Source organism: Rhododendron vialii, chromosome 11a, assembly GCF_030253575.1.
Source record: "Rhododendron vialii isolate Sample 1 chromosome 11a, ASM3025357v1".
NCBI classification, from domain to species: Eukaryota; Viridiplantae; Streptophyta; class Magnoliopsida; order Ericales; family Ericaceae; genus Rhododendron; species Rhododendron vialii.
In genome coordinates this window covers 4,971,095-4,976,726 of record NC_080567.1, presented here as the reverse complement: position 1 = coordinate 4,976,726, position 5,632 = coordinate 4,971,095, and the positions used below count along the sequence as shown (strand labels likewise).

At 40.1% G+C, this 5,632-nt stretch overlaps 1 long non-coding RNA gene across 1 annotated transcript; it reads right to left on the bottom strand.

Moving 5' to 3' along the window:
* Positions 1-1,314: 1,314 nt before the first annotated feature.
* On the bottom strand, positions 1,315-3,391 carry LOC131307640 (uncharacterized). The gene is made up of 2 exons (XR_009194186.1): positions 3,283-3,391; positions 1,315-1,561 (listed from the first exon to the last, which is right to left on the bottom strand). It is a non-coding gene; the product is annotated as an uncharacterized LOC131307640 (long non-coding RNA).
* Positions 3,392-5,632: the final 2,241 nt, after the last annotated feature.

The following is a 5,632-nucleotide window of genomic DNA, read 5'->3' as shown; positions in this document are numbered from 1 at the left end:
TTCTCATTTGAATTTTCAATCCTTTAACGAGAAAATAGATTATGGAAATTGTGAAGATTGACTAAAAGTTTTCACTCCATTATTTGTGGGATGATCTTCTCCATATAAAGCAAAAAAATCATATCACGAGTTCTGTTCCATTCAGAAAAAAAGTAATGGGCAACTATTTCTCATGGTGACGACCTTGAGGGAGAGATAGGTAGAAGAGACAGTAATACTTCCATTCTTCATCTCCTTCTTCAAGATAAAACTTTTTATGCGTGTAACTTCAAACTTTTAGTTTTAAGTTTGTGTACATTTTAATCTCAGGTGTGTGGTGGGATGAAGAGATGGATGGGTGCCCGTGATGTGAATCTCAAGAAAACATCGACTACCATTGCCAATTTTACCACGGATCTCATCTGTTTGTGTTTTTTGGTATATTCCTAATCCCTAAAATATCTTTGATGGGTGTTTATTTGTTGTGGACTTTGATCCTCTTTTGATGATCAGATCATTAGAAGACCTGCACATCCATTTCCCTCGTTCTCTCCCCGATCGCCAAGTGTATAAACAAAAGATAAAGTAAGTTGTTGCTGCCTCATCAGTTTGTAATGTTGATTCTTCTACTAATTATAATGGTTGTTTATATGTCGTTAATTTTGGGTGATGACTATGAACAATTATCATCACTAGGGTGAATTGCCAGTAATTCCGTTTTTCACTTCGTAGCATTTTTCTTTTTCGTTCTTCCTGTGATTTTTACGTCAATTTGAAAGCATGAAAAACATGCCTGATGAGTGAATCTTATACCAATTAAGTCAATCACATTCAACTACAAGACAAGCTGTCATTTTTTCCACTTTAAAAGACTAGAAATGGAAAATGAGTAACTCGATCTGCTCACTATAAACCTTTCACTATAAGCAACTTTTCTGCTAATTTCATAACTTTAAGTTCCTAACTTTGTCCCTCTTTGCCGAGCAAAAAAAAAAAAACTGTCCCCCTTTTTAGTTAGACTAGCAAATTGCTCATGCATAAATGCACTCCTCACAATTTTGGCACTTATTCTTCATATGATTCAAGAACTGCATGCCTACGGATATAAAGATTAACATGATTAAGATCTTAATTTAAAGCTATGTATGTTTGAAAAGGTTTTGCAATTATCAATGTTTTACTCCTGTAGACACCCCAATCTGGGCTTCCAGATTAGTTTACTTACGGTATTTGATACCCCAATGATGAAACGGATCAAGAACACCCCGGGAATGATAAGTATTTGAGCTTTGAGTGTTTGAAAAACCCTTGAACCCCTAACTGGCACGCCCTCGATTTTTAACATAAATAATAATACCATTTTAAATATAAATTCTCACAATAGTACATACGGTACCCCAAATTACAATACAGTTTATGAATCTCACAAATCTGTCAAATTGATACAGTATTCCAAGATAGAGAAAATAGTACAATGCAAATTGATTTACGAAGACAGACAAGTACTTCAGAAAAAAATAACTTTAGTCTGTGGTGTCTACATGCACTTCACACTCTCCAAGATTGTGTCCCTGAAGTGTATCTAAAAATAATAGGTTGAGCTATACTAGTCCAATAGAGAAATTTATACTCAAGCTATATGAAAATGCGATGAAATATGCACAAAGAGTGAAAGAATTCGATAAGTGAATGTGAGAAACATGGGTTTATCACAACGGAAGGCAAACTACGGCCAAAGGGTTCCAAACATCTTGTAAGTGTTCCTAACAGTTCGCATGTCATATTGAAACATTAATAGACTCACATCAACCAAACGTACTCACAATAGGTTCGCAACCATTTTGACACTTCTCATAATCTCAATCAGTCTGCATTTCCACCCCTAGCGTTGCAGTTTGCATTACCACCCCTTGCGTTGCAGTCAACATCACCCATTATCAGGGTCACAGCATTTCCACCCCTTGCGTTGCATTCTGCATTACTACCCCTTGCGTTGCATCCATTTTCTCATTCCAATTCTCAATTATAGCCACTCAAATCTCAACAATCACCCAATCCCCTCAACAAACACTTCTCATAATCTCATGACACAATAAAGCACGTCAATCAAACCGACTTATAGGTTAAACACACATCGACAATCACATTTCAACGCATTCCATACAATCAATCATAACAGAACATCGACTAATAAAAAAGTACGCACCTTTTTCTCTTAGCATATCACAATATCGTACCAACCTCCTAGCGACTCTACAACATACTACCCGCTAATATTAATATTTAGACCTCATGGAACGAGCGCCAAAAGAGTTTGAAGAAATCTGAATGATCAGCGAATCATTGGAACTCGAGTAATCAAGCTTAACAATAGTTTAACGATGTTTAAAAATGGATTAGGAGTGATCGAAAGTCAAAATAGACGAACGAGAACTAACGGACCAAAACTGTCCCAGCGAGCAGTCAGTGTTCGACAATTCATTAAAATTTTTATACTCAATATTTTTCAATGATTCCAACGCCAAAAGATCACCAACTTACCAATCTTTAAAACCCATAAGGACCCATAACCAATAGCGTCATTTAACCATAACAAACGATGAAAAACGCAGCCCCGTATGCCGCCCGGATTTCCAGATTTCAGTTCAATCTTCTAAAAATCACTATAAATCGAGTTCTTAATACTTTTGAACGATTCCAGTCCCAAAAGTTGCGCAAGTGAACGAAGCTTAAAAGGTATGAAGGAACCCTAGTCAAATCTGCACTCCAAGGATGGTTAAACAGGCATTTACCGAAGCAATACGAATCTGTAACGCATCAACGTGACAGATTGACACATCTCCACTCAAATGAACATAACTTTCGGTGTACTAAGAGTTTTAAGGATATTCCAGTGGCAATACAAAGCTGACTTCAAGAACTCGAAATCAATATAAAGTTTGCATGAATCAGACATCAGACGAGAAAGTTACAGCCATTTGAAGTTGGGTGCAAACCGAAAACGAGCAGAAACAGCAGAAACTGAGACAGATTCGTGACCAGACTTCTAAAATCCACCATTAATTCAATTCTTAACGGTTTTGAGTGATTCTAGTGGCATTAGAACGGGCTTTAAGTCTACTCTATTTCATAAGAGGGAATAAAAATTCAATTCTAAACTTAAGAAGGCAAAAAGCCCCAAAAACGAAGACCCTGTTCTGCAGATTCTCGAAAATGGAAGAAACAACCTCAAACAACGAAACAAGGCACGATCTAGATACATAAACATCGTATAAACGCATAACAAGAGTAAGAAATCCCTACCTCAAGGGTTTTGAGCAAAACCCGACCCTTTGACCAAGTCAACAGTAGCTCCATGAGGTCCGATCATGATTTTTCTTGGATATTCGGAAAGCCCGTACTCCGAATAGCAATTTTAATACTCGGGCCTTGTCCGGAATCACACCCTAGGTGGATGAAATCGAAGAGAGAAGAGAGGAGAGAAAGTTTCGGAGGAGAGGAGAGGAGAGAGAGACAGTGAGCCGAAGAGTCGGGGAGAGAAATGGGAGAATCATTCTCCCTGGGAAAAAATAAAGGTGGGGGAGGAATCCCCTGCTTCTCGCGTCACACACTCACACGTGCACCTCTCACATAATCACCCTTATATCCTTCCATGAACACGCCACACCGTCAATCCACACAGTCTATCTCGACAAGTCATACAATTGCAAAAGAAAAAAAAAATACGGCCTAAAAAATATGGGTCTCTACACTAACCTTAGCCAAAAACCCTACCGGAACGCGCTGATTGGTGTTGGTCAATGGTCAAAGCTTAACCGTTGACCAACACGTGAGTAGGTGGTACATGCGCTCGCTTCACCCAAACCCGCACGAGCTGATCAAACGGATAGGTGGTGGTTAATAGTCAAAGCTTGACCATTGATCCACGCACGTGTTGGTATGACACGCGCGCGCCGGTCAAAGCCTGTCCCTATCACCTTTATGGATTGGGAAGCTTAGCCACCAAGTAACCCAAAGCTAGCCTCGTGGACAGGCTGAACTCCTCTCTTTGCCACCATATCTACCACCTCACCTCCTATATATACCCCCCATGGGTCTTCCATTCAAGGAGATAAAAAAATTCAAGGGTTACAAAAATTCATACTCAAAAGGTTACCACTTTGTACTCTTTTAAGGCAACTAAAAAGATACAAAGGCATCCAAGAACACAATTTGTTCTTCCTCCTCCAACCATCAAACACCTCAAATAACCTCAAAGCTCAAATTCGTTTCAAACTCAATCTAGGTATAGCATACCTACTGTTTTCTTGTTTTGATCTCTGAGGGGAGCTAGCAGGGTCAAGGCTGGTAATCAATACCAAGTCCTGGCTCTAAAGCTGGTAGGGTTTCAAAAACCATAGTGGCAAGGACCAGCGCGCGCAGGCTATCTGTACGAGTGGCTGCGCGCGCAAGTCTTGCATGGGGATTGGTGCCTTGTTGTTTTGTGTTCTACTTTGTATAAAGGCCACTGTTAAGCATGCTAATAACCAGTTTACTGCTTTCCTTAGTTAATACTATTAGTTTTAGTTCAATGTTCATATCTGCTATTGTGGAGTACCTCTGGGATCATTCTGAACACGTTCCAGAACCCAGAAACATGTAAAACCAAACACTAGTTTGCAGGCTTATATCTGCGCACGTTTGTGGACTACCCGCGCGCACAAGTTAGCCTCTGACCAGTGAGTGGCCTTTGCATGGGTAACTTGGCCTTAGGCTACTGTTTTGTCCCCACTCTGTTTATGGGGTGTTTTGTTAATTTGTAAGGATTTTTAGCCTTTAAACTATACATTATTAACTACCTGAACTATTTGGTTTGTCCTGGTTGTGCATTGGTCCTTCCAGAGCCCAGAGGGTTGAGAATAAGAGTGGTGGGCTTAGGCTTACTGGCGCGCGCAGGTCTTGTAGTAGCACGCGCAGGTCGGGTTAGCCTATAGTGATTTGATCAGTGCATGCTAGTTTCCACCTGCTAATGTCACTCCAAAATAGCAGCCTTCCAGTCTGTTTAAACTCCCATAGGAGTCTATTTTCATCCTATACTAATTGTTCAAGCATGCTATCCATCACATCCTGCGGATTGTTACAGTTTTAATCCCCATTAAATTGTTCCCCTGCCCTGAATGGCTAAAGAATTGATTAATCAAACAGAATCGCAAAATGTTTTTACAAATGCCTAAGTAGAGACCGATCTCCGGATTGGGCGAGGGGGTGCCTTAAAACCCGTTCCCTCTCGTAACCTGGCTCTCGAACCCAAATATGATTATGACGGACTGGTGCTTTCACTTTTTCAAATAAAAAATAACGTATAAAGCGTTTCGAATTCGGTTCCTTGGGTGTCGGACCTTCAAACCCAAGTGGAAACTCTCTGAATTACGAGCGCTCGTCCTGCTTATCGCTCCCTCGATCCGGCATTAAAAGGAACAAAATCCTTTTAAGGGCACGTTGCCCACAACTCCGTAATAGAAGAAGGGCTTCAGTTGGGCGTTGAGACAAATGAGAGCTTAGACTCTTGCGCCATCTCTATAGTAAGCAGTAAGGACACATCCAATGTTGAATTATGTGGGTACTCTTTTGTTTTTTTTAATTACCTGACTCTAGCTCTATTCATTTTCTCTCA